At 41.2% G+C, this 27,737-nt stretch overlaps 1 protein-coding gene across 5 annotated transcripts in view; it reads left to right on the top strand.

The window, feature by feature from the left end:
- The first annotated feature begins 965 nt into the window (after window positions 1–965).
- RARB (retinoic acid receptor beta) overlaps window positions 966–27,737 on the top strand; it is a 337,201-nt gene continuing 310,429 nt past the window's right edge. For 2 of the 5 annotated variants that reach the window (XM_069771374.1, XM_069771318.1), the window contains exons 1-2: window positions 966–1,042; window positions 10,628–10,722. The gene's annotated coding sequence lies outside the window, so the exon portion shown is untranslated. Of the gene's footprint in view, window positions 1,043–1,857; window positions 1,876–10,627; window positions 10,723–27,737 lie in introns of those variants that run through there. The other 3 variants (XM_069771329.1, XM_069771347.1, XM_069771338.1) reach the window with 3 other exon arrangements.

Genomic DNA, 27,737 nt, shown 5'->3' with positions numbered 1-27,737 from the left:
AGGGCCTATTACACCAGCTACATAAAGTTAAAAAGACATTACGAATAAAACGTGCGCCATGGCTTTTACCAACATTTCTACACAAGACTGCCTAATGCTGACATGCGTTTATTACACTTAATAATGTTTACAGAATTCTTCCTTGAGCTCATTACAGCTGTCAAAAACCTGAACAGAGCGTGTTTCTGCCCGTGTTCCTCTCGGAAAGGCTCTGCAGTCACTAAGCCCAGATGAACGGCAGCCGAGAGGAGGCTGAAGGCCCCAGCGGCCACCGAGCTGCCGCGATGGGAAGCTTGCAGCCGATTGCCCGTCCCGGCCTCGGCATCATCACACCTTTCCTCCCTCTTTCAGAACTTCTCCCCTAGCAGGAAATCTAGCGTTTCGCACTGCGTGCTCCCGAGCTGCCCGTCAGGCCCCAACGCCTGCGGAAGGCATGGCAGACCGCTCCAGCCCCGGCATCAAGGCAAGCGGAGGCACACCGGCCCCGAGGGGCTCGGGGCGGGCGCCGGGCTGCGAGTTTGCCGAGAGAAAAACTTCACCCAGAGGCTGCCGGCAGAGCGGCTGGAGTAAAGAGTACTACTGCGGCGGCGGCGGCGGCGGCTCCGGTTTGCGGGGTGAGGGGGCGAAGCCCGCCCCGCGCCCCTGCCCCCGGGCGCTCGGCAGAACGGGCGACGGGGAGCGGGGACGCCTCTGACCCGGCGGGGCCGTCTTCCTACCCGACTTGGGAGGCGGCTGACAGCGCCCGGGGGGGGCGGCCGTGCCCCCCTCCCCGCCCCGCACCTGCCCCCGCCGGCCTTCAGAGGGGGAAAAATGGCGGAGGGGGCGCTTCTCCCCGCTCCCCCCAACCCGCGCGGGCGGGAAGAGCCCCCCGCGCCCCCGCCCCCCCCCCCCCCCCCCGGCGCGCGGCAAGGGGGCGCGCGAGCCCCCGGCGGCCCCGCCAGGGGGCGGGGCGGGGCGGGGCGGGGCGGGGGGTCCGGGGCTGCCGCCGCCGCTGCCGGCTGCACTGGCGGGGCGGCGGCGGCGGGAGCGGGAGGCTGCGGAGGTAAAGCGGAGCCGGCGGCGGCTCTGGGGAGGGCTCCCCTCCTGCCGCGCCGCGCCGCGCCGCGTCGCGTCCGGCGGGGGAGAGGTGGGGAGGGGAGCGGGGCGCGCTGCCGGCTGTCCCCTCGCAGCCGCGGCTGGCGCGGCGCCTCCCCCCCGCGGCCCCTTCCGCGCGTGTCCGTGCCCGTGCCCACGCGGGGGCCGCGCTGCCCCGGCCCAACTCCCTTGGGCGGGCGCGGAGCGGCGCGGCCGCGCTGTCAGCGCGGGGTGGCCGGGCGCGGCGGCGGGGCGCGTCCTCCCGCGGCTCCGCGGGACTCGGGCCGGCGGCGCTCGGCGGCGCCGCAATTGGTTTCGCGTCGAGCCCGTTAGCGGCTGTGATTTCGCGTTAGTGCCTGGGTGCTATATGCCTTCCCCCTTGCAGACAAAAGCGCACCCGAGACGTCGCCAGGGAGCGATGGGGTCTTGCGAAGTCGCGCGTAGGAAGCGCTAAACTGCGCTCGGGACCCTGACAGCCGGGAGCCGGGGCGAAGCACCCCCCTCTGCCGCTGGGGAGCCGTCTCTTGCTGTCCTCCTCGCCGTCGTTTGCATAAGCGAGTAGTTATTTTGGCGGAAAAAAAATACTTGGTGTGGTGTTTACAGGTTTGCTTAAAAGAAGCTAACGGGTCTTGGCGGCGCTTGCTGTAAAAAGTGATTCAGAGTAGGAAAGCGGAATCCCGCCGACGGTGGGCTTGGCTGAGTGGAATTCCTGTGCAGAGAGAGCCACGATGGGCATTGGGTTCTTTTAGCCGGCTGCTTCGTCTTCGTGCGCGTTGAATAGTTATTTACTTCAGTAACTCGGTAAGTGGCCGGGAAGGCGTGCAGGGGCGGCTCTTCTGCTCCCGTTGGAAGGGAAATTCGGTTCCGCAGCTACCCCACCTTCTTGCCTCGCCGAAGGATATTGTTCGGACTTGGTGGCAGCGAGCTCCGTGGCTGGAGCGGGGATTACTTCTGGGTGAGCGAGGCTGGCTGTGTGAGGAGGGTCTGCAGGATCCCTTCCGCTGCCTGCGAGTAGATGAGACATGCTTAACAAATACAACGTGAAGACTCAGCAGTGTAGTGTGCATGTCTGTATTGCAGGCTCTGATACGAGGAGGTAATGCGAATGCTGTTTATGCAGTTCTGGTATTTTCCAGTGGTACGTTGTTGGTTGCGTTTAGAGTGACAGTTTGGTCATTTGAGTCTGTGGCAGAATTTTGCTCGTTTTCATAGTGTTGATATTTGCCTTTGGCTGAGACGCGCTCTAGCATTTTAGCAAGCTACGTGTAACAAAATACGAAGGGCTAAATCATTGGCAATAAATGCAGCGTAACTTCACACTTTGAAGAGACACAGGAAATAATAGCATGGATTCTGAAAACAAAATACTTAATGGAGCAACACAAAATATTACTGTCCAAGGTCTGTGCTGGATCCAAAGAATGCCCACCACCAGGACTGTACGGCAACAGCCCAAAGAGAAAAAATGCACTGAGACTGTTCTTCAGCTCTTACTCTTGGAAGAGTTCTCATGAGGAAGTGTAGCAAGCACAGGTTAATTATATATGACGTTATGGGTAACTGAAGGAGTTGAATGCCTAGTGCAAGAGTCTATGCGTGTAAGAGAAGCTGATTTAAGGTAAAGTGGTGTCAGTGTAAATTTAGACCAATTGTGTTATTGTGGTAGAAGTTGCTATGTGGACATCACTTGTTTACAGTTCTGGTTATGTCATTTGGGAAGAGTTGGAAGCTAAACTGAAAAAACATTGCTCGTAAAATAAGAGCATTTAGAGCTGGTGTATGTTTTGTTTTGTTTTTAACCAAGAAAAGTGGTTTTGATTTAAAATATTAATTAAATCTTTCCTGTATGAACCAAGCCGTGGGTAAGAGCTTGATGTGTCAGCATCTGTCTGCATCTGACTTAATGATCAGAGAAGGTTGATCCTCCGCTTTTTATGTGGGTAAGCTTCCAGTGAAATACATTTTGCTAGATGAAGGGTTGCAGGATTTGTCTTTGTATAGTAGTGTCACAGTGTGAGTAAATGAGAGTGGTTGCCAGTATAGGATCTGCCTCAACCTGGCTTGTCATTATGCTGTGACTAAGGGTGCTTGTGAAGAGTGCAAAGGCTGGCTCCAAAGCAGACGGTTGCACTTTGGGGTACCTTGTATCTTGTCTGATTCTCTTCTGCACCTTCTTGCAGAGTTGAGGGGTCTTGCAGTCCACTTGCATTTTCGGGCTAATTCACCCCCATAGCAGTATGGTAAAGCATCTTTGTTACACTTGAAAATCAGGTTCTCTTCAGGTAGGATTGACACCACCAGGGACTGCTTCACCATGATGCCTTTCTGGTGTTCTGCTGAAGTAGTTTTGTCTGTATGCATAGCAAAAGTCATTAATTAACACTAGCTCATTTCAGGGGTAATGGGTCTCTACTGTGGGGAAAGTGTAGATGGCTCAATATTCTCATATATCCACATTTCTGTAGAATGAAATGAATTATTCTAGCAAATTCCCAATTATGAGGTGCCCATAGGTGTGTACAGTAGGAGTTTGAGCCAGATGTGCCTGAAAGGGACCATGCATTTTCACACTTCTGTCTATATGGATATGGTGGGAGAGGTCTGTAGTATACACAAAGTCCCTGTTGACTTGTGTGGATTTACACGTGTAAAATCAGAGTTGCAAGCAGATTCAACCAGATCTGTGCTAATACTTGTATTTCTTGTGTGAAATGCCGGTATTTTCAAGACAAGGATCTAATTTTCCACTACTTTGCACCCCAGGGTGTGATCCTCCTAGTATGTGTTATCAGAGACGATTTAAAAAGCTGCCACTACTCAGTGGGATGCAATACGAAGTCCAGCCAGTGTCGTCCAACTGTTGTGAGCAGTTACCGTGTGCTTTTTGTCATGGTAGAAGTTTCCCCTAACCCTTCTCAGCTAACAGTTACTTTACACATGAGGGTTTAATACGTTCTTGCCTGTTAATATCTTGTAGCATTGAACTCTAGAAGTTATCTGCATTAAATCTGTTGCCTTTGAATATTATTGGCTCTCTCTTTGTTTATATGTTAGAAGGAGACAGTAGCTATTGAAATTCCTTAATATAGCTTAGCTGATCTTAATTATAATAATGGAGTCTATTACAATGCATGTTGTAGGTGCAAACTGTTGTTAAAGTTTAGGCAAGATAATGGGGAAAAATAATGTCAAATTTTGTTTCTTTGTAGGTTGTGTTCTAATTAAATATTCAATATTATAGGAGACAATCTTTGACTGATGAAATGTCAGTTAAATCGTTTTTCCCTCCTTCAAAGCAATGTACGGTATTCCATTTGCTACAATACTGGGAAGTCTTTAAGAGTTGAAGAGTCATTTAACTTTTTATTCTCTGTAATCTATAGTTTAGTTCATATTCAAGGTAGATAGACTGGAAAATGCTGAACATGTAGGAAGTACATACATAAAAAACCAGAATTAGGTCCACTGGGAAAAAGCCGAATGAAATCCAGGAAAGTGTAGAGAATTTGTAGAATAGACATTTACCTATAAGGAATACTCTTTTTTTTTAGGAGCTGCTCATGTTAGTGAAAGCAAAAAGAACTTCATTTTATTAAATATTTATTTAGTTTGTTGAAGTAATACTTTGGAGGTTTTTGGATTTATTTTCTACGCCAGCATAACTTTTCTCTACTGTTCAGCTCTTTCTTATATTCTGATGCAGCAGGCTTATTATTGTCAGCTTTGATTACAGCCATATATATTTATTTTTGTAGCGCTTCATAGCAAGTCTGTAGGGCAATAGACCCTACCATATCACATGTCTAACTTATGACTTTATTTTTCAGTGGTTACGGCAAATCTGCTGATCAGATCAGAAATAAAATTATTTAGATATAATTAAAATATGCCAATATTAGTGAAATGATGAAATGCATATGAGCTCATTCAGTTTCCCTTTTCACTAGATTTTTTTTTTTTTTGGCTATTTTTGTTTTTAATATAGAGGGCAAGCTGTTGCTAATTAGCATGGCACTCTGGAGGTGGTCTCTATGTAAGCTAAATGGAGAGGATAGAATGAAGGGGGAAAAAAACCCAAACCTGGAGAAGTAAACGTGCCAGTCTTGGAGGCGTTAAAAAGCTTTGCACATAGAGTGGGTTTTGTCCTTATTAGACAAGTGATGGCAAAACCTTTCCAGGTTACGTGTAGAACTTCAGACCCGAGTTGAATCCTGTGCCGATGTGTGCGTTCATGCTGGGTACAGGCAGAGGGGCCTCTCTTGGGAGAGGCTCTAGTTTCTCTTTTACTTCTTGTGCAGTGCTACAGCATTGCCTCCCGTTTAGTAGGCTGGCATGGGGAGTTGGTAGACGGCGGTGTGGCGCTGGGAGCACGTGCATTTCCAGAGTTGCCACAGGCTCACTGCAGAGGTGCCATTAACACTACCACCAGGCAACAGCTCTGGTATGTTTGCCATGGCTTTTCTTTCATGGATGCAGAATATTAGAGACACCTATGTCTGCTGCTGTTATTAAATTGCTGAAGGCTTATTTACTTTGCATACATCTGTAATATGCAGAATTCTGCTTACGGTATACACAAATGAATATACACACATATGCATGTGTATAAATATTTCCATGTCTATATGTTAAAACATACTTCATGCTCTTGGGTGAAACTTCTGCAGCTGCTAAGGGGGCAGGTTTCGGACTTGCACAGCATAATCTTAAGGTCTAGGGCTGCTGATTGTTGTTGGAATATTTGGCAGTCATGATTCTGGAGGTTTTAGCTCTTATCTAGGCAGATATGAAAAAGCTGCTCCCTGCGGCAGCAATATGGAGCAAAGTAATAGAAGACAAGCTTTAAATAAATGATAAATTGAATCTTTATTAAACCCATTCTTGCATATGGGAAGCATCCTATGAAGTTCTATAGAAAGCTGCCTTCCTTGGGTCTCTGAATGAAACCTGATTCACCCCCTGCAAGGGCATGCTTTGCACTGCCAGGCCAGGAAGATTGCTGTCTAGCTCAGTACAGGTAACGCATCTTCCTTTTCTCACATCTCCTTCCTCTTGTCACTGCTTAACCTATGTCTAGATTCTCTGCAGATGCTTTGGAATTAATGCTGTCAAGTGAGTGGCGCATTTCATCAAAGTAATGCAGTACACCCTGTCTCAAAATAATGATTAGAAATTGTTTTTCTTTAAGAGAGCCCATGGTATTGGTACATGCAAATATTTTAGCAGTAGATACTATTTGGAAATTTAATTTAGCAAAAATCTTAGAACTAATAAGAAAATCCTGCTCTTTAAAGCTTTCCATCTAGAGTTCAAAGAAAAGTCAAAGGAAGTTACAGATCATATGTCTTTTATTTTTTCTGGGGTCAGCTGCAGGAAGTTGTATAGCTATATTCTAAAGCACATTCAATTTTCTGTAAATGTAGATATTTCTTTGTTTGGTCACTGTAAAAAATGCTGTTCCAGAGTGATCTGTGTTTAGGTGATCTGAGATGCCACTCATGAAAGCAGTGCGTTCTCCTGTTGAATCCTTTGTGCTGCTCCTCTGAGGTCATCCTCAGAACTTGCTCTGAGATCAGAAAGTAAGGTAGCTGATGCTGCTCTGTATGTCAGGGGACCTGTAAAGCAATGCTGTATGATCAAGGTGAAATATGTGAAAGGCTTTGCTGCATTTTCGTAAATAGTTTAAAGAGTTTTAACTCAGAGCAGCCACCTTGTTTCAGCCATCAGTAGATGTTAATATTTTAGCTAAAATATTTCCCTTTAAAAATTTGTCAGAAAAAGAAATGGAGTAATTTTCAGGTTTACTGTACTGATTTGCAAGTTTACTGCTTAAGATAGGATGGCAATACCCCATTTCTCATGCAAAATTTGGGTTGACCTCCGTGGCTATAAGATCATGCCCCACTTCTTTTCTTTGTAAGTTTTTCACAAAGATTATTAGCTACAACATTAGCTTCTTGTTTATATTATAGTATTGCCCAAGGGATATTCGGTGTCCACCCACATCACTTGCTTTCTTCTAACCCCTTATCCTTAGGGTATGAGAATTGCAGGAATAAAAGTATATAGTGATTAAAAAGCAATGTTGAATCGGAGTCAGCACTGTGCTCTTGCAGCAATGGAGACTAATGGCACGCTGACCTGTATGAGCAGGACCGTGGCCACCCGGTTGAGGGGGGTGACTATTACTCTTGATGAAGCTGTGCTGGAATATTGCTGTGTCCAGTCTTTGGCCCCAGTGCAAGAAAGGTAGGAACAAACTGGAGAGAGCCCGGAGGAGGGCTGCTGAGGTGGTTGGGGGCTGGAGCGCATGGCATACAAGGAGATGCCAAGGGATCTGCATTTGCCCATCCTGGAGATAAGAAAATGAAGGTGAATTGCTGCCTTCCATTTCCTGATGGGCCGTTACGGAATGGAGAGAGATGCCCTTCCCTGGGGCATATAGAGAAAGGATGAGGTGCAGTCGTCACACATTGAAATGGGGAAATTCTGAGTGGGCATAAGGAAAAAAATTAACAATGAGAATGGTTACGCTCTGACCTGGGGTCTGTGGAGATTGTGAGATTTGCCCTTGGAGATGTAAAAACTTGACTGGACAAGACTCTAAACAGCTTGATCTTACTTTGAAATCAGCACTGCTTTGACTGGGAATTGGAGGACATGGCCTCTAGAGGTCCTTTCCAGCCTAAATTATTCTGATTCTGTAAGAAGATTTCCCACAGAGAAAATAAGTATCCTAAGAGTTATGCTGAATAGTCTTTTTAATTACAGTCTTAGAAGGGAAGAGCTATTTGTTTGCGGCATCAGAGGAGCCCTTTGTGTAGTACTCACAGCCAACATAGTTTAGAATAAAAATTAGTTTGTAAAGTGCACGTGCAAAAGGAACAAGTTTAAACTGTCTGTGGGGCAAAGTGCTTCTGCACCATGCTGCTGCCGTGACTAGTCACAGTCTTGCTGCCGTGTGTTGAGAATAGCCCTGGCAAATAAATGTGAGGCATGTCAGGTGGTAGTCTTTGCTGGACGTGGCTGTGGTTTGTGTAGGTGAGTTCTTCACAAGTCTGGGAAGGTATGTAACACACTAAATTTGAAATGGCTGTTATAGTTTGGTGTAATAAAAAAGTGCCTTTTTTCTTTTTTTTTCTTTTTTTTTGAGTGACTAATGAAGCTCTCTAAGGTTGATTGTTGACACGTCCTTTGGTCCTGATGTGATGAGAGTACTCTTCGTTGATGGAGTAGCTCACTTGTTAGTTGTGGCATCATGTTTGACCATTTGTGTTTTGTAATATACAGCTTGGATATAAGATGGGCTGTTTTTCTCAAAGAGTTGTTTCATATTTCTCAGAACTAACTTTGTGCTAAGGCAGACAAAATATCAGCACTTCTTGTCTTGGGCATCTGGTGTGAGGTCGTAATGACATCACCAGGAATCCCCATGGATTTGGCCTTAAGACTTCAGTTTCTCCTCGAGTTAGTGATGACCAAATAATCTATGTTACATGAGTTGTAATTCTGCCAGCAGTATTTGCTCAAGCAGTATCTCACTGAAATAACATGAACTTTATATATTGATGCCTGTATGTTCAAATTGGAAAATTCAGTAGTGGAGAACAAGTTTATTTCTTATGCTGTATGTCTGTGTGCATACATGCTTACTTGTGGGAGAAGAAGGGAGGAACATATCCACAGTAATCCCCCTGCTCCTCCCCAAAACAATTATGTGCTTGTTTTTTTGCAAATGACATTAAATGCCTTTTACCAGTACTTGAGTTAAATATGCTAGCTGTATTCAGTCTTAAAAGTTAAGATTCTTGTTCAGCTTTTCAGAAAGACTGTGCAGAGACAGTATATACATATCTATATATATAGATATAATCAGCAGCAGTGTAAGTAGATACTATCAATCCAGGCTGCTGTATTTTCTCTGTGGGCCACATTGAGCCTGGTCTTCCTGCAGAGGTACAATGGGCTTGTATAAAAGCTTGAATGAATGCTGTCGGCACTCTGTAGGATGCATAGACTTCAGAGGCTTTTCTCTCCAGGGGCTGCCTACCTGTTCAGGCCACAGGATGGGAATCGAGGAGGCATGTTAAGGAGAACAGGCTGTTGCTCAAAAGGGTATCAGGCAGGAGATACAATATCTTGTACACCCAACAGGGAAGGGAAGCTGCGTTTTTTTGCTTTGGCCCTTACCTTCCTTGAGTCCTGCTTTTGTCTTTAATATTCTTAACTCTCTCTCTCTCTCTCTCTCTCTCTATTTTAGCATTGAGATTCAAGCTTTTCAACTCTAAGGCTTCCAAAAGGACCTGAGAGTGACTTAGTAATCAGGAGGTATTAGCAATTTTGAATCCCTTTTATCTGCTCTGTGGAATTACATCATACTCAGGGTGTGTTTTCCAGCATTGTACACATATAAAAGGGAAAGATGATTTCTTTATTTTTTAAATGAAAGCTGAAATGCATGATTTGTTATTGAGGAAGCATAAGAAAAAGGCCAAATATCACTAGATTTAGATCAGAAATACGGGAGCAGCTCTGCTGGTTCTAACAAGATTGCGATACAGAAATAGCTTTGCTGGTAGATCTGCTGTTTTATTCAAAATCAGTCTGGGTTTTTTGGTTGGATTTTACAACCAATTTTGACAATATTAAGTGTATATCTTTGATTTAGACTATTTCCTGATTTGGGAAGCTAGTAGAGAAGTGTTTTCAAAGTAATATTAGGAGTACTAAGGGCTGGACAGGCAGGGGTGCTTTGTTAGTTCAACACTCACTGTTTTGTGCTGCTGATGTGGGAAGAGAAACACAAATTGTCTTTTGTGGCTGCAGTTCCTGCACTCTGGCAGAGTCTGTCTGAGACCAGGCAATTCTCAGTGGAAGATGAAAAAGACCAGTACAGAGCAATTTCTTTTTTTCTTTTTTCTTTTTTTTTCTTTTTTCTTTTCTCTCTTGACTTCTTTCTTTCTTGTCCTGCTTTTCTTGTTGGGCAGGAGTGGGTTGACAGAAACAGTGCCTAGCTGCATCAAATGGATTGGTAGAGGCCATGTTATTGAAATCACATTTCCGTTTTTTGAAAAGGGAGTAGAATTTTCTTGTGTCAATGGTTCAGCTGCAGAGGTATTTCAGCTTTTTTTTTTTTTTTTTTCTTTCTCCCAAGTTAAGTTGACTTAACAGGGAGAAGTTAATTGTGTGTGCTCAGTGTTACTGCAAACACAGTTGACCAGCCCTGGAATTCCCTTGGGTGCTCACATGGAATTTTGGCATAGACACCTGCTTCTTCCTTGAGCTGGAACTGAGGAGAGGGTCAGAGTTGCAATTGATAGGGGTGCTCAGTGGGAAGAGGAAGAAAGGAAGCATGTCACGAACCTGAGACGCTCTCATTCAGAGACTTCAGTGAAGCAGGGCTCTGGTTTTGATTTGTCATTTGTGGATATTGGAGGTAGCATTAAGGTCTTCCCTGATTTTGCCCTGAGTGCCATTGTTCTGGTCATGAGTATGTTTGTCTTACTCCTTCAAAGCTTCCCTTCGTAACTGCCCTTTCTCCTTACTCTTCCAGGATGTCAAACTGGCTTAGGTCCATGAAGACTACTCTGGTGTCAAGCTCCCTCTGACTTGCCTCCAGTTCTCAGGAGCAAAGGTACAGTTACAGGGGTAAGTTAAAATCCACTCACAGAATCCCCTGAAGGAAATGAGGACTTTAATTAGTGCCCTCTCCTTTTCATGGCAGTCTCTGGTAGTTTGGTCCATGACAGCAGCCTATCAGTGATAGGGAAATCCAAAAGAGTGGAGTCACTTTGAAAATGTAGTGAAAAGTTAATGAATAGAATACTTACAGGGAAAATACCAATGCAAGCTGTGTCAGGTAAGCACTTTAAAAGTGAAAAGTGCCCCCCTGTTGGTTTGTTCTCCTTTTAACTGATCTCTTTGAAAAATCTAATTGGAATCACAGTTGAACTACCGTGATAAAATATGTTTTTGGTAGATAAAGTTGAGATAATACACATTTAGCAATTGGGAGTGTTGCTGGAAATAGTAGGCACATGTAGAAATGAACACAAATTCCCATTTCTTGTTTTATCCTAAGGGCAAAGTACCCTTGGTGCAAAGCCCAGGGGACCTATATAGTCATTAGCAGATGGAGGGGGACATTAATCTTCTACCCACAAATCTGCCCCAGCACATAAAGCAGGGAGCGTCTGTTGTGAGGATTGCTGGAGGTTGTATTAAACATGATAGTATAGTTTATAATCACAGTGCCAGTCACTCTTGCTTTTCATTGCTGTGTTTTCTTGGTACTCTGTGTCTCTGGATTTCACTTTTTCTATTGGTGTATAATGGAGTAGTGACAGTGCTTCTGCTTCTTGAGATGTTGGCAGAAGCTTCTTCCAACACTCTTAAAAAATCTCTTTCTTGCTATAAGCACCAGAATATGTTAGGATATACTTTAAGTACTTTTTTGTGCATAGGGAGAAATGTATGATTTTTCTGTGTCATTCAGTCTTTCTCATTTGGCAGTAAGCTAGGAGGCAGGCATGGTTAATGAGGTATCTCAGCAGCGCATTTTTATGGGAGCATAGTTTAAGGTTAGGAGTATGTCCAGTCTCCAAACTGCCTAGCGAGCATTCTGTATTTGGAAACAAATGCCATCTGGCAGTGGTTAAGGAGTGCATGCTTATTCTGCTCATGATAGCCAAAACATGCTCCCTGCTGTGTGCTTTTGGCAGCTTTGTGCTGGCAATATGTCTCAAATGCCAGTTGCATGTCCTCCTTTCTTCCTCGTAAGTGTGTCCCGTAAGGCATGATTTAGCCTAAATAAAAATGTGCCTCTGTTAGACTTGGTAACATATGGAAAGAAAGAGACTGCTTGTTTTAAAAAATCAAAGTCTTTCTGAAACACCTGTAGTACATTATTTCCACTGTGGAAGTAAAAAGATGATTATCATGTCTTCCTATACTCAGTTGCAAATTGGCCTTAAATTCCTGAAGATTTGATGATTTTTGTGACACCAATTCGTAGGCACGCTACACTGAAAAAAATTGTGTAATTTATTCTCAGAACTCTGGGTGGAATTTCAGTCCTGAAGTAGCTGCATATTAAGCTTACTTGAAGCTCTAACTCTACTTATCTGTTCAATGTATTAATTACATTCATGATCAAATTTATCACATTAATTTGTGGTCTGAACATATAATCATCACCTCTTATATTTCCTCATATATGTTGAATTGTTTTAAGTCAGTAAACATCTAAAATAAGCGTTACATTTTATTGAAAAGATACCTTATGTGTAGGCAGCCTGACTTTTACAATCAGGTGTTGCAAATGTGCTTAGCTGAATTATTTGAAGCAGTTTGTGCATTATGGTACATTGGATACAAATTCTTAAGCATCTGAAGGTAAGTAAATCCAGTCTATGTTTCTTTGTCATTTTTATCTTCAGTAACAGTTTAGCAGGCTAAAAAAAGCACAGTTTAAAAAAAAAAAAAAAGCTAAACAAAACAGTGAAGCTTTTTAGTTAAGTGCAACTGCATTTAAGGTCCAGTCAACCATAGGCTAAGTAACCTGTGCTTAGAACTTGGCTTTAGAAATGTTTACGTATTTAAGCTCTGTATTGCTTTTTCTTTGAGATGATCTTACACCTCCTTTGTTTGCAGCAGATCTTACTATTTGGCAAGATGATAATTCTCAACAATTTCAATGTCTTTTTCTAAACCAATGAAATTCTGTTGAGATCTGATGAGATATGGAAGTTTAAAAATCAGTTTCTCTTCTCTAACCTGTGTTCATTAGGAAAAAGTTATCACCTTGCCAGAATCATGAGCTTTCCCAAAGTTGGGATTACTCAACCAGTAAAGAAGGGGAGGAACAGTACCCATTGGAAAATGCTAGGTTTTTGGTTATCCTGCTTCCGTGTATCTGTTGAAGCCTGCCTGTGGTACCTGATTTAATGCTCCTGTTGCCCACTCTGCTTTCACAGTAAGAACGAACAATGTGCATTTCCTGGGTAGGAGGTAAAAAAAGAGGGCCTTACTGTAACCCGTTCCTCAAACCCATAAGCTTACCTCAACAGCCTGACATCACGACAGCTTTCTCTCTCTCTGGCAAGAAGGACTCAATTCAGTTGCTTTTAATAGCTGATCTAAAATGGTGCAGATTTCCTTTTAAGTTCTTTGTTGCATCCATCATCCAGCTGTATCCTGGATATCCAAGGACATGGACACCTATGTCCAGGTACCTGAATACTTTCATGGTTGTCTGTGCTATAGTGAAGTTGAGAATCAAATCTTGCTGTGATCTGTGTTGAAGGAGCAACGCTGCATATTGGTTAACTTATTCATGCTCTAAAAAAACCTTGGGTATGACGTGCAAAAAAGGTATTTTAGAAAGTAGGTTGCAAAATCAAACCCTCAGAAGTTGTGAAATGTCAGATTTATGTTATTTTTTCCTGTGCCTGTAATTGATGCAGGAATATAGATCTTGCAACTGTAATTTGATGATATCCTAGCCACCTGAATTGGATAACTGTTACATTAAAAGACGTGTGGCATGGTCATGGTATTTAGTAAATAGCTGGGTGGCAGTTGTGTGTGAGGAAAAACAGTGTTCACAGAACAATTCATAGAATTTGATGCTAAGTTGTTATATACGTGTAGAAGATAAACAGAATTGGTTCAACAGAATTTAAATTTGATGTCAGCTAAATATATTTGCGTTATATAAACTTAATGCAGATTCAGACCTGCAATAAGTAAGCATGTTTAACATGACTGATTTCAGTGAAGTTTCTCCCATTTATGCTGGTGTCGAATTCTGCCTCTAGTCAAAAAGAAATTTTCTAAAAGTTCTGCCAACACAGTTTTGTCTCGGAACAGCTCTGAGGCTCGCCAGCAGTGTTATTTCTTTTGCGTTGTAGGAGCAGCTCTAGTTACATGCCAAAATATGGTCTTATTTTTAAACTGAAAAATAAATGAAACCTATGTAGAAATGGAAACTTTATTGAATGCCAGATTCTGACCACGTTACTCCCATTGGAACCACTAGGACCACTTTTGCAATCTGCTCTGTCTTTATAACGTTAAGAGGTATTTCACAATGTGGGAAATACTGGAAAAAATGAGTGCAAGAAGGGCAGGAAACATGCCAATGTCCATGTCTTTTTTTAAAAAGTTATTATAACCTACTTGCTGAGATGTGTTTTATGCAGATATCGGATTTAACCAGGCTTCAGTTGTGGCCAGCCAGCGTCCATTTCAAAAGTGTTATTTTATAGAGAAGAGGCATGTCGAAAAATTTGGGTGCCTAAATATTTTCAACTTAATCATAATTTCACGATTTTGGCCTGTTTTTCTAAGACAGTAAGACTTAAGATCTGGGAGGCTCTGTCTGTCAGGCTTCTTTCCTTCCCATTTTCGTTAATTCTTAAATTTCTTGTCCAATGTAAGCAGAATTTTAAAAAGTTAGTTCCAGTAAGATAGGGGTTAAAACAGATGGAGGGATTTGGGAAGGAGAAATACAGTACTCAAGAAGAGATTGGTTTGCTCTAAGCATATCCTCCTCAGATACTAACCCTAGTGAAAAAGGCCCAGATGTTTTGCCTCTAGCAGCGTGCAACCAGTCAAATCCATTGAGGGCTCTGAGACTCTAGCGATTTTGGGCAGTCGTTGACTTTCAGCTTGTGTGAAAAGGATAGAACAGGTATGCTATCTCATCATCCTACCGTAAAAGGCAGAAATTTGTGTTATTAATCCAGAAGATGTTCTGAGTGGATTTTCTGACGGTCTCAACTTGGTCGTGAGCTGAAGTCTTCAGAGCAGTTAGAGGTAAGTATAATCAAGCTGAGCTCTGCAAGTGTGGTGAATGCTAAAGGAGACAGCATTTTGAAAGCGTATTCAGCCAGGTAGTACAGATTAGCAAGAAGTCTAGTAAGACCCGAAATGTTCACTAGTTTTGATAGCTGAACAGTTGTTCTTGATATACCGCTAGACAGCTGTGGTCCTGCTAACCTGAGGCATATTGCTTGGCACAAGTCCTTGTGTGTTTGACAGTAAGTTGTTTATAGACCAGTGTGGCTGGGTGGTGTTACACTGTTGACACTCAAGATTTTTATCACCACTTGTCAATGATGAATAGCATTATTAGCAGTGAACCCGCTATGAATGCGTAGTATTTGAGGCTGAAGTTAATTCATAGGATTACAACACGGAGGCCGGTCTGATGAAGTGCCCTTCCGACCCTGTTCTTTCTTGGTATTGGACTTTCATTAGGTTCTAATCTGCAGAGCAAAAGCTCTTATATGAGGAACTCGATTCACCTTGGGCGATGCATAGTCCTTTTTAGACTGGAAAATGGGCATGATGGATTTGTGTTCTGAGCAGATAGCCCTTAGCTCAGATGACAGATTTTGTGCGTAGGCCTCCTGCTTTGCACGTTTACACTGCTTTTGGGGTGGAGTTGTAGTACTACTTCTACTTGCAGTTGTCTAATACTTGCTACTTTTATCTTGATGCGTAAGATGGATCTTCACTTTGTACCTAAAGGGAATTAATAATCATCTTCTGTAGGCTTTTGTCAGGGCATGGTCAGCTCTAGGGATCTTTGACTGTGGTAATGTCATTGGCAAAAGATGTAACTTGACATAAATTGGATTTCCTATTTTCTGAAGCTTGAAGCAACCTGTACCTTTGAGTTTTAGAAAGCTGATGAAGATTAAGGGCATAAAAAGGCAGTTAGACACTAAGCTTTCACTGGCTGTATGTGGTGCATAACTCTTATTTGTATCTCTGCAAATCTTAATTTTTCCTTGGTGTGTCTGGTGGGTGTTCAAGGAGGCAGCAAAGAAGCTGCTTTCGACTACTTGGTTCTGTAATTATAAATACACTGACTTTGGTATGAGAAACATCAGACAATAAGTCTTGGTGATGGTTAAGTTAATTCAGTTTTAGAAGTTCAATAATTCATCTAAGAAGTGTCAGCAGCTGGGTCTTGTTAATGGTAAGCCTTTCATTTCTGTTAAATCAATTGTGAATAATAGAATCCTTCAGAGAAAAATGATGAAGTAAGCATTGATTTCCAAATTGGGTGTCTGATATTGGAGCATTAATAAAATCTAGAGCAAGCAGGCAACTAGGACCTCATACACTCTGATCACCTAAGTAGTAATCAGGGAAAATCAATGATTTTTGTGTATGGTGCTAGATCTGTTAACATTTCATCTGTCGCCATTCATCATTGTGTCTATAATTTCATTTTTATAATTGTTTTGATTTTGGGGGGCTTAATAGCATGCATTGAATCAAGCGTTTACCATCAAGCTTTTGTGAAACAGAAGTGGCATTGCGGCATTGTCTACTGTTTACTAGCTGTCTGTCTTGAGTATTTCAGGGCTTTCTATAGTGGTGGTCAAAGTAATGCCTATGTGTTTTCAAATGAGCTTCAGTCTTCTTAGAGGAGTTCCAAGCAGACTTCGTGGAGTCCTCACAGCTGCAAGGAGCTGTGTTGCTCGCTTGTATGTAGTCACATTCAGTCTCACCAGCAGGGCTGTTACGAACATTTCCAGTAATGATGGTAAAACTCTGTCAAAGGAGAGCAGTTGTAGAGAACACGTTCAGAACAGTCAGGCTCCTGGCATGGCTTCCTCTGCAACATCTTCCTTGGACTGCTCCCCAGCTACACCTTCTGGCTCTGTGCGCTTTGTTCCAGGCTGTCCTGTCTTGTTGCAGAGGGCTGTGACTGTCTGGATGTGTCAGAGGAGGAGATGGATGCGGACGTGGCCAGATTCTGGCCTTTGCTGCCTTTAACGCAGAGGACAAAGATTTTGGTGACGGGAGCATCAGCGAGAGACCTGAGAGGGCGTAGCTGATGGTAGAACATCCCACCGAGGCGTGGAGGCCGTAGGCTTTTGTGGATGGGATACCTGTATGCCTTGTACTTCCAGCCTCAGAGTCGGTGAGGTTTTGTAATGCAGCGTGAAGGTTACAGACTTGTGGGTGTGGGGTTTATTTTCTTTTATTATTTTTAATTCTATTTGGAGGTTGGGTTCAGTGCTTTTGTTTAGAGCTCCTAGGCACTGCTTTTTCTGGCCAGTATTGTGCTTACCAGCGATCTCATTTTGTTCAAAGCTGTATTGAATTTGTATGGAAACCCACATACAATCAAATCTGCTTCCTGTTGAAGTCAATGGGAGTTTAGGCTAAAACTGGACCAGGATTTGGCCCATAAAGCATAGCAAGAAAATTTAACAGTTATAATAAAACTCTTAAGGCAAATAAAATGTTCTAGCAGGTGTTCATAAACGTGCTTTATGCTCATAGACTCTGTTAAATGTTAATACTAAGGTCCTGCAGAAGCTGCACATAAGGACTGTGTGAAGGAAGCAAATGTCTGTTAAATGTGCTGTGCAATATTGTAGCAAAGGTGGGTGGCAGTGCAATGCCACGCTACCTATTAGACTGAAATATGAAAGCTATTAGAGATTCTGCTGAATTCTCATTTTGTGAGGGAGTAGTTTTCAAGAGAGAACATATATAAAAAAGCCATGTGTTGTGCAAAAGTAGAAGCGTCTTTGTCAGTGTATGCAGTTTTCTTGGATGTATGCAGAGCTTATTAGAGACAACTGCTAACATACTGTATTAACAATAAATTTAAAATAAGACAATACTTGCAAGGAAAATAATAGCTGAAAAGCAGCTATTTTTTTTTGTATAATTAATTTTCTTCGAATTAGGTCTTTTTTTTTTTTTCATGCCTTAGATGAACCCCCAGGCAGAAGTCCTAACATGACCCTAAATACATTTTGAGCATAATAGGTGTTGCCAGGATTTTATATTTAGATCTCTGTCTTATACTAACTCTTAATGTTTTTTCAATCCATCACTTCACCATCAAAGCACAGTGAGGTCCGTTTCAGATTTCCAGGAGCTTTCTGGCCTTCTTTCTGGCTTCTAGGGGAAGCATTTGTTGGCTTTTTCAGCAGGTTTTGCAGCATGCCCTGAAAGCTGGTAGCTTGTACTGGCTTGGTTTCTTCTAGCAGTTAATTTCATTAGGATTCAGGTCAAACCCATGGGACAAAAAAATATCTGTATGTACTGGAGTCAGTTCCTAAAATGACACCATGAATGCAGCAGTCATTGTTAGAATGTGTTTTGTTGGTGTTTGATTAATTGACTGAGTTATCATCTCATCAATGCTCAGTCATTGTGTTGCAGGATAAAAACAACCACATATTACAAAGATACTCTCTTTCCCAGTTAACTTAATTTTCTGTGCTAAAAGAGAATGCATTAGCTTGGAAAACACTAAGATGGCTGAGTGAGGAGAGGTCTTTCACACGACATTTAGATCTATCAAGTTAGAAGCATCGCAGCTGCCCTTGTAGCGCATGCCGCTGTCAGAATGTCCACATAAAGTCAGAAGGACTGTTCCACTGAGAAGGACGTCTTCTCCTCAAGTGTTTGTCCCTGCTGTGGCAGTGCTGGCATTTTTTTTTAGCTGATGGGGGCAGGGGTGTCTCAGAAAACTTGCTTTGTTCCACCTTGTCATGAAAAGGGTCGAAGCATGGACTTAGAGAATTCTCATCACTTGCTTCCCGAACAGTCTCAAACCACGCCTCCCAGGGTGGTGGGACCTCTGAGCTTTCTCCTCTGTAGTTGTGCTGCACTAGCGTGCTTACGAATTTTCAGACCAAGGCTGAAGATCATCATCAGCTAGCAGATTGGGAGTTCTCACACTTAGTAGAGTCTCTTTTCTTGTAATTCTTCTGGGACAAGGAGGCCTAGTAGAGAAGCACGGTGGGGAAAGACTAGGAACTGCTTTTAATCAAGTGGAAACTATGTCAGTACTTCTCTTGTAAGTTGTGGCACTTCTAGAATAGTGATATTCATGCAGAACTTTTAATCCCTGTGGTGCATTACAAATGCATTGTGTGAGGATTAAATGTTAATTGAGGCCATTATTTTATGAGTGGACTATTTATATAGTAAAGTTATTTGAAGTAATGGGCCATGAATGCATTTTGTTTATTAACTTCCCCAGTGCTCATTCTTCTGTATCTTTTCTTATCACAGAGCAGTAGTTTTGAAGTGGAAGGCTCTCCAGTGGCTTTAATACCTGCAACGTATAAGGTGTGTTACTTATAGTTTTCTTGATTTCAAGATATGCAGCAGCATAGAGTCAAAGCCTTTGGAAGACTGAGCTTTCAGGTGACTTTCTACCTGAGGGATGAAAAAAAATAGAAGAAAAGGATATTTTTTTCCCTTTGTTTAAAACTTGCTTGATTCAGGTATTTAAATGGTCTTCATTCTAAAGATGAGAAAGTAAGGTAAGGAAAATTATTTGCAGCGTCTGGGATTATGAAGGGAAGTCTGGCAGACAAGGAAATTAAATTGAGATCCCCTAAATGTCAGGCTAGTTCCATAACTACTAGAATATCCTTTCTTTCTTTTCTAAAATGTCTGTCAGAAATGTTTAGTAAAGTTTAGGTTTTGTAGGATTTCCATAGGACAACTGCTTTGTGGCCCTGAGGGTGTGAATACCCACAATTTGTATAAGTTCATCACCCTTTGAAGTTGAGAGTACTGTATCTGTTATTAAATCTGGAAGAAATACAGTGTCAAGCCAACGTACTTGTAATAATATTTTGGATTTCCTTCTCTAATTGTTTAATGGAATTAATATGAACATTTTGGCTATAAAGTTGGACAGCTGCAGCAGGATGTGATTTTTAACTGGCTTTTCTTTCAACACATTCTGGCAAACTTTACAATATGCAATGTTATAAAAGTCCCATTTATCTGTCATGTAGCTTTCCTGCACTTCCTTTGTTTCCAGTTATTTATCTATTGTTGTTTTTAAAGGCCAAGTTCAAATTGTTCCTCAGTTCTCAGTTATGATAAAATGCAGTGCAAGGCAAAACCCTTGCGTGCCGCTTTCCCTCTCATCAAAGATGCTGGGACTTGTGCATGAGCGGTGGTTACCTGACGAACTGCAGCACTAAGTGATGTAGTGTGTAACTATACTACCTGTCTGTTCATCACATCTTGTCGTGGTTTCCTGTATGTGCTGAGAGACCATTTCTGCAGTTCAATCTCTTGCTTGTTGCATCCAAACTCCGTTTCAAATACTTTTGTCCAAGTAAGGAAAACTTGAGGAGGTTGCCCACAGATCTGTGCTAAACTCTCGTTTTCTAGTAGAAACTGTTGTGTGTTTTTTTGGGTTATTTTTTCTTTTTTTTTTTTTTTCTGGCCTGTTATGTGCTTGTGAAATTCTGTGAGCATTTATCATTTTTTGATATGTTACAGTACGTTTAGGCTCTGGACTTCTGAGCATTGCCAAATGAACACAGCAGAAAGAGTCAGCTGTTCATAAGGAGGGAGTATTGTATTTATATAATAATTGTATGCTAATAATATAGGGAGAGTATATGACAGTTTAATGAGGTTTAAGTACCATTGGGTTCACCTGGCAATCTGTAGCGCTCACCGCAGCATGGCCATTACCTTGCCTGCGTTGTTTTGTGCAATTCTGGAGGCAGCAGGTAGGAGAGCCATCGTCACAGCGAGCTCCAGGGGAGGTCAGTTGCCGCGCGTGCCAGCGGGACTGCGCCAAGCATTACATTTTGTCTCTACAACTGGGACAGGTTCGGGCACTCTAATCAATTACGAAATTGAGTATTGTCTGTTTTCTTGGAAGATGTTGCTTTCTACCCCTTGGTAATCGTGTGGTGTCCAGAGTTGCTTAGCTTGGAAAGCTTTCAGGGCTTTTGCAGGCCACCAGGTTCAGAGTCTGGAGTCAGCTGGCTATAGCGAGCAAAGAATGGTGATAAATGATAACTTGAAAAAACCCACACATGTGAGAGTCCTGAATAAAGCCAAGATTAAAGTAATTTATTCTGGATGATTTTAACAAAAAGGCAGCTCTTAGCTTTTTTCTTCAGAAGATGAGTTTATATGGTATTTTTTTAAAATGATATCAAGCACAAAATCATGATATTATACCAGATACCAATTACTGCTGTTTCTTAATGTGTTTGTGTTTTTTGGTTTTGCATTTATTAAATATTTAGAAGTTCAACTGTAGATATTTTTAATCAAAATCAGAATTTTCTCACAAAATGGGTGATTACATCATTTGCACATTTATATTGTAAGACATTTTAACGATATAAGCATTTTTTCATTTAGGCAGCAACCATAATAAATTGAAATAAAATTCAGCCTTGATTGATGTTCTACGTGTCATGTACAGGGCAAGTCCCATCTATTAAATGTGGTTTGCCAAGGCAGCAATATTAGTAGCATTTGAATGTTTTTCTTATTAAGGAGAAAAATGGTCAGCAACATCAATACCGTCTGCTCCAAAGACCATGGTAAATGGAAACTGCCTGCAGCGCATTTGAATTCCTCACTGTATTTGGGATGAAGGTACGATGCAGGCAGTGAGATTTTTTTTTTTTCTCTTGAAAATTAGGATAGACTATTACAGTTCTTAGGATGAAAGAGAGAGGCTGATTACAACATAATGGAGTGTACCATATTCATCTCTTTGAAATATGACCTCACTCGGCCTTTTCCATTTTACAATCGATTCTCTCATTCCCTTAATGAACCTGTGCGTTCATGAGTCTTCCTTGGAAGTATGCACATGAAGTATTACAGTAGCAGAGAGTAATGGTCTGACAAGCAAGTGCAAGTAAAGTGTCTCTCTTGTAGTCTTGTTCAATAACATTATGGACCGTTAATACGTCGCATCAGGTTCCATATTGTTTTGTTAAAAATTATGCAACCATATTTTTCTCAGTTGTTCATAGTTTTTTCTGAAATGGTAGCTTCAGAAGACTGGTTCAACATCATCTGGCTTTATTTGCAGTATGTATGTGTAAGAGATGAGCTATCAGAAAGCTACTCCTACAAAGTCAGTGCTCTGTTATCAGGTACTGAAATTGAACAAACTGTAATATTACGTTGAAGGGAGAAAGGGCTCTTTGAGAAGAAGAAAAAGGTATAAAGCTATGTAGATAATTACTGGAGGTACCATCATTTGGAAGATGTAATTTTTAAAGGATCAAATACCTAGCATGTGACTTGTATCTATTGGCTTCTTTTGGCTATCAATGTGATTAGATGTAATAAGAGAATACTGTTAATTATTATGTTGTATGTTTTAGATATATGTGTGTGTGTGTCTTTATGTGCATTTTTAGATGTATTTTTAATATGAATACAGATTGCTTATATAACTATAAACTAATATGTATTGTATATAGCCATAGCTAATACAGAAACTATTTATAGATGATTTAAATACATATACGTGTGTATGTATATAGTTTTATTATCAACCCATAGGTGCTTGCTGCCTGTTGACCTTTTCAGCTTGTTACAAAATACAAAGCCACCCACTTGGTGATGTTCAGAAATACAAAACAACCTGGATGGTACCCAGGGTCAGACTACAAGCACAGAGCTTGCTGTGTTCACCACTGGGAAATCAGGAGAGCAGGGAATGTAGAACAGACTCCCTTGTACCTCAGCCTAGCTGTAGTCACAGAGCTGCCAGGAAGGCTGAGCCTTACTGGGAACTACCCAGGAGCATCGGCAAAACCTTTTGGAAAGACATTGAGACTAAACCACAAGCAGAATAAACCAAACAGAGAAAATTTGCGGAAGCCTGAAAACCTTTGTAATGACAATTTCATTGAAATTCTAAGCATTTGATGTATTACCACCAGCACTGATTTGATAAAAATGACCATGAAATAAAGATTGAGCTCAGAGGGAAGCAACGGTCCTGTCTGTTATGTCAAAAAGATAATTCATCATGTCAGAAAGCAGCGTTTCCTTTCAATTAGGCCAAAGTCAGTGTCCTAAAATGTGAAAATTGCCTTCAACAGCAGATCTGTTCTGGTCATGAACTGTTGCTCAGGACTAGGGATAAGAAATAAATAAAAGTAAGGTTAATTTTATAAAACATAAGATAGAAAAAAACCCTCAAGTTTTGGATCGTGTTAGGCCTATTAGAAGTTTTTTATTGCTTTGGAAGAAAAAAAACACCTTTGCAAATGTAATGCACACTCTTCTTTTTAAGTCATATCTTTCACTTTTGATGAAACTTTTGTTCCCAAGCAGTGTGATCCGAATTGTGTTTGTTGCAAACATGCTAATGGTGGCTTTTTCACTTTGCCCTTCTCCCTTAACCTGCTCTGTAGGACTATGGATCTTGTTAGTTTTTAGCAGTTTCTTTAGTCTGGAGTAGTGTAGCTGACTCCATGCAGGTGGAATCAGCTTTTCCTTTTTTGAATAGAAAACTTACTTGGAAGCACTACATCCTTTTTTTTGTTGTTTGTTTCATTAAAGGAACCCACAGTATGCTGTCAGGATGTTTCACTGTGGTAGGGAGTTCATCTGTAATATTAGGGTTTAGCTGAAAACTGACAATTGGAGGGTGGGAGTATTTTGGTTTTTAAATGTTGAGAAAGAAAAACCATGCTAACAGATTGCCATTTTTGTCATCTGGGAAATGGTGTCCAGGATGGTTGAAAATTTGGTCAATTTAATCCATCCAGTTTATTGCCAGTTCTTTTTTCTGTGGTTGATGTTGCTTGAACAGGAGTGAGACTTCTGCCAAGCAAAAAGCTTGGTCGTACAGAACGTGGTTTTACGTGGAGGTGTCCCAAGAAGCCTGAGTCCCTCACTGCATGTAGGAGAACCTGTGCTAGTACCTTGACCATCACCTGCTTCGGGATGTAAACTCCGCTTGCGGCATTTCTGTAGTGTTTCAGTGTCTTCATTATCTCATCATTCATGTAGCATACATACTCTTCTGTTTTCAGCAGGGGCTCTTCAGCTCCCGTGTGTGAAGTGACTGAAGTCCCATTCAGGAAGCATGTATTCAGTGGGGGTACTTAAGTATGCGCTTGATGATTAGACCAAAGCCTCAGCTGATGTCAGTGGGATTGAATGTGCATTTAGTTGGGGCTTTCCATGAGTAGGAATGGGTTCGCGCTGAAACGCCCTTGAGTAATGAAGAATGAAATGGTCTGTTCAATACCACATTATACACTCTTCAGAGAACTCGAGGATAATTTTTTAACATGCGTTAGTGATGACGAAAAGTGAACTGTTTGCTTGTCTCCATCTGATCAGAACTGTGTTACAGTAGGTCCTCACAAAACAGGCTTTAAAGAATCAGTATCTCTGTCTTGAGCAACCTCAGTCCTGTGAGAGGACAGCTTGCTGGGAGGGCAGCCAGAAAGCCTGATCTCCATGCTGGTGAGCAGTTTATCTAGACTTATGGAGGCTTTTGGTTAAGGTCCACCTTGCAGAAGATTCATGTGTGCTTAGATAATTCATGTTTTATATTTCGTAGATAGGAGGAAAAAGGAAGCATTATTCTTCTGTGGAAATATTAGCAATGATGTTCAAGAGTTGAATGCACAAAGAATACTCCTTATTATCAGTTATCTATTAATCATCTTCTTACTCTCCAGCCAATTAAAAATACAGTTTGTCTCCAACAATTTTTAAGTTGAGATTAAATTAAAAGGCTATGTTTGTTGTATTATGTGTTTTCTGATTTTCGAGTTCATAAGGATCATGCATTTTCAAGGTTTTTACTTTGCAGTCACAGGGCTGAGAAACTTGCTTAATTTTTAAGTGAAGGATGTGATGTAAGTAATGCCATTTAAGTAAGTGATGGTTAAGTTGTAGCAGTGCAACATAAACTGCAGAGTATGAAACTGGCAGAGAGTTGGCAATTCATTAAATGAAGTCTGAAGGAACAATCTACAGTTGTGAGGTGGTAGTCCAATGAAGAAAGGAGGCTACATGCCTGCAGTCCATCTCACTTTTACATCCAGCATTTACTATATTGATCCCCTCTAGAAAAGAAATAACGTACCATTCTTTTTCTAAAATATTCAATTCAGAGTTGCTTCTCTTAAGCATTTTATGATCGCATGGTCTACATCTTAAATTACTAGGCTACTTTGGTTCCTGGTTTCAGTAATGTTTGTGGTTTGTTACCTACTCTTGTTCTGATACTTTAAAGCTTTTGCTGATAATAAGTACTAGGAAGGTGAAATGTATTGCATTCTTGGATGTATTCAGATGCTATGTTTATAGCTGTGGAGATCAATGCTATTTTTGTCTTAGAAAGCTGTTTCTTAAGATAGAAATAACCATCTGATACTGTGCTTTTAGAAAAAAAGATACCTATAGTAGTATTTCTGAATCATTGATTCTGATGATTTTAGATGGAGACACAATAGCTGAAATAAACAAGGACAAACTGTTTTTAAAAACATGGAAGAAATTCCCCCCTCAAAAAGAGATGAAAAAAGCAGTGAGAATGGAGTCTAAATGTAGCACTTGCTGCTATAAAATCGTGTTTGACCCATTGGAGCAATTTCTTACTGAAAGCTGACTGCAACCTAGCGTACCAAAGAACTTTCTAAAATCCCAGAAATGTAAGTGCTTTCTTTATACATCTTAGCTACATTTGTGAGCTGACATTTAAATGGATACAGGTTTTGTGTGGAATGCATGTGAGCTCTTTGAAGCATTGCTGTTTTCAGACTTTTGAGTTTAGAAGAGCGCCTTTTGGGACAAATGCTTTTTTCAACAAGAGGAGTGAATTTCACTAGTATGTAGTTTTTCATGCTGGATTGTTGCCCCGCTTTTGGATTGCCCAACAAAGGACTGAGAAGAAACAAAATATATCAGTAGGCAGTGGTAGCAGCAGCCAGACAGGTTTAGTAAAATATTGTGAGAATTTGATGATTCGCATCAAAGCATAACCTCTCCTTTTCTTGGTTATATTGCTGCTTATTGAAAGGGTTTGTTGGATCACAGGATGTCCGTGGCCACTTTCTCCGTTAAGAGTAGAATTCTCCTAGGAAGCAGAGGCAAAGAAAGGTACACAAGATGATAGACTGTAGTAGGTTGTGTCTTGTTATGAGTGTTTCTACAACTAGGTCCCGTGAAGAAGGTACAGGTACAACTAAAGATGATGAACAGGTACAATTAAAACCAAACCAGACTATTATTTTGTGTTAGAAGACACTAATAGTTAATTTTTTTCCTAGACTTTCAAAAAGTTCTCATTCCAAACTGCTATCCTATAAGAAATGTTTAAGAATGTCAAATGGAGAAGCATGAGGCAGACTCAGTGGAACTGTTCCTTCCGCAGGAGTTGCGGTGTAGCGTAACTCGGGGTTAAATTGTATTCTGGGGTGTGTGTCGTGCTCAGAGGCACTTAGACACTTGGAGAGCATAGAAGATTAATGGGAAGATGTAGGAATATGAGTAGTAGGGCGAATGTTATTAATGTTACTGTTGTATAGCAATCCCAAAAGATGAGTAAAGAGACGGTAGAATTTGTGGGTGATACAAAATGAATTGGAGGAAGGCTGATGAACTTCAGGGGGTATCTAGCAAAGCTTAGAGAATAGCTGCTGTGATGGCAGATGAAATTTTGTAGCTGACAAATCCAAGTAAAGTCTTCTGAGTACATAATTTGACCTAATTGCATGTTGCTGAATATTAAATTAACTCCACTTGCTGAAGGAAAAAAGCTAGCAAGTTAGGCTTTTGTCTGGCTCTTTTAAAAAAAAAAAGTAAAAAAAAGACAAAATTAACAAAAATAATTTTATAAAACAGAGTAGTATTAATTTGTGGTTAGTAGTTCCTGCTCGTTTACATCATGATGCTTTATAATAGGAATTCTTGATTTTGTTCTGCATCACTCTGAAGAAAATGCAGTAAAAATAGAGAAGGACTGCAGGATGGGCAGAAATTATTTGTGGCATTGGAAGGAATTCCTTGTGACGATGTACTGAAAGAAATAGAACCAGCTTAGGTTGGAGGATGAGCAGTCAGTGGGGCGTGTGTGTATAAATAAATCATGCGCTTTAACTTACAGCAAGAACAAAGAACTACATTGAAAGGCAATAAATGGAGATAGCTGTTTGAAACTTTTTTTTTAACACAATACATAATTAGCTTTGGGAACTTTCGGCAAACTAGGTATCTTGGTCTAAATGCATAAATTCAAAAAGAAGAACGGACAGTTACATGGATGATTAGAACATACGCATTAACAGAAGTTAGGATAAACACCCCCTCCCAACCCAATGTTTAAAGGCATAGTTATAGGAAAAAAACAAGTTTATTATGGGCAGGTTATTCTGTACTTGTGCATTTCAGTATACCTTTCTTCTCTGCGGTATTAGTCACTGTTAGGGCCAGAGGTTATGTTAGACGACAGATCTCCTGAGTCTGACTCTCCATTTTGATTGTTGTTTTTTTCAGGATTCTTATATTTTCATGCATCTCCAGTGCAGCAGAAAGTATGTAATTCTGTGAATACTGAAGTCTCAAGCTTATAGTAATTCAAAAGGGAAGAAATGGTCAAAAAAAAAAAAAAATTTTTTTTTTTTTTGAGTGCTTATTCACAGGAGTTATTTCTGAATAAGGGAAGTATCTGATAAGTATCTAGTGATAGATTATTTATATAATTGAGAATGTACTCATGGAAATGCCCTCAAGAAAAGCAGATTTTGAATCATACTGAATAGTAGGTTCACTCAAGGATTCACTACACAGTTGTCAAAAGTATGTTCCAGGATGGTGCGTGTACTTGAATGTATTCATGTATTAGCTGACTATGGATT

The sequence above is a fragment of the Haliaeetus albicilla genome, chromosome 2 (genome assembly GCF_947461875.1).
Source record: "Haliaeetus albicilla chromosome 2, bHalAlb1.1, whole genome shotgun sequence".
Taxonomy (NCBI): domain Eukaryota; kingdom Metazoa; phylum Chordata; class Aves; order Accipitriformes; family Accipitridae; genus Haliaeetus; species Haliaeetus albicilla.
The sequence above is the reverse complement of the archived record's forward strand: the minus strand, read 5'-3'. Positions and strand labels throughout refer to the sequence as shown.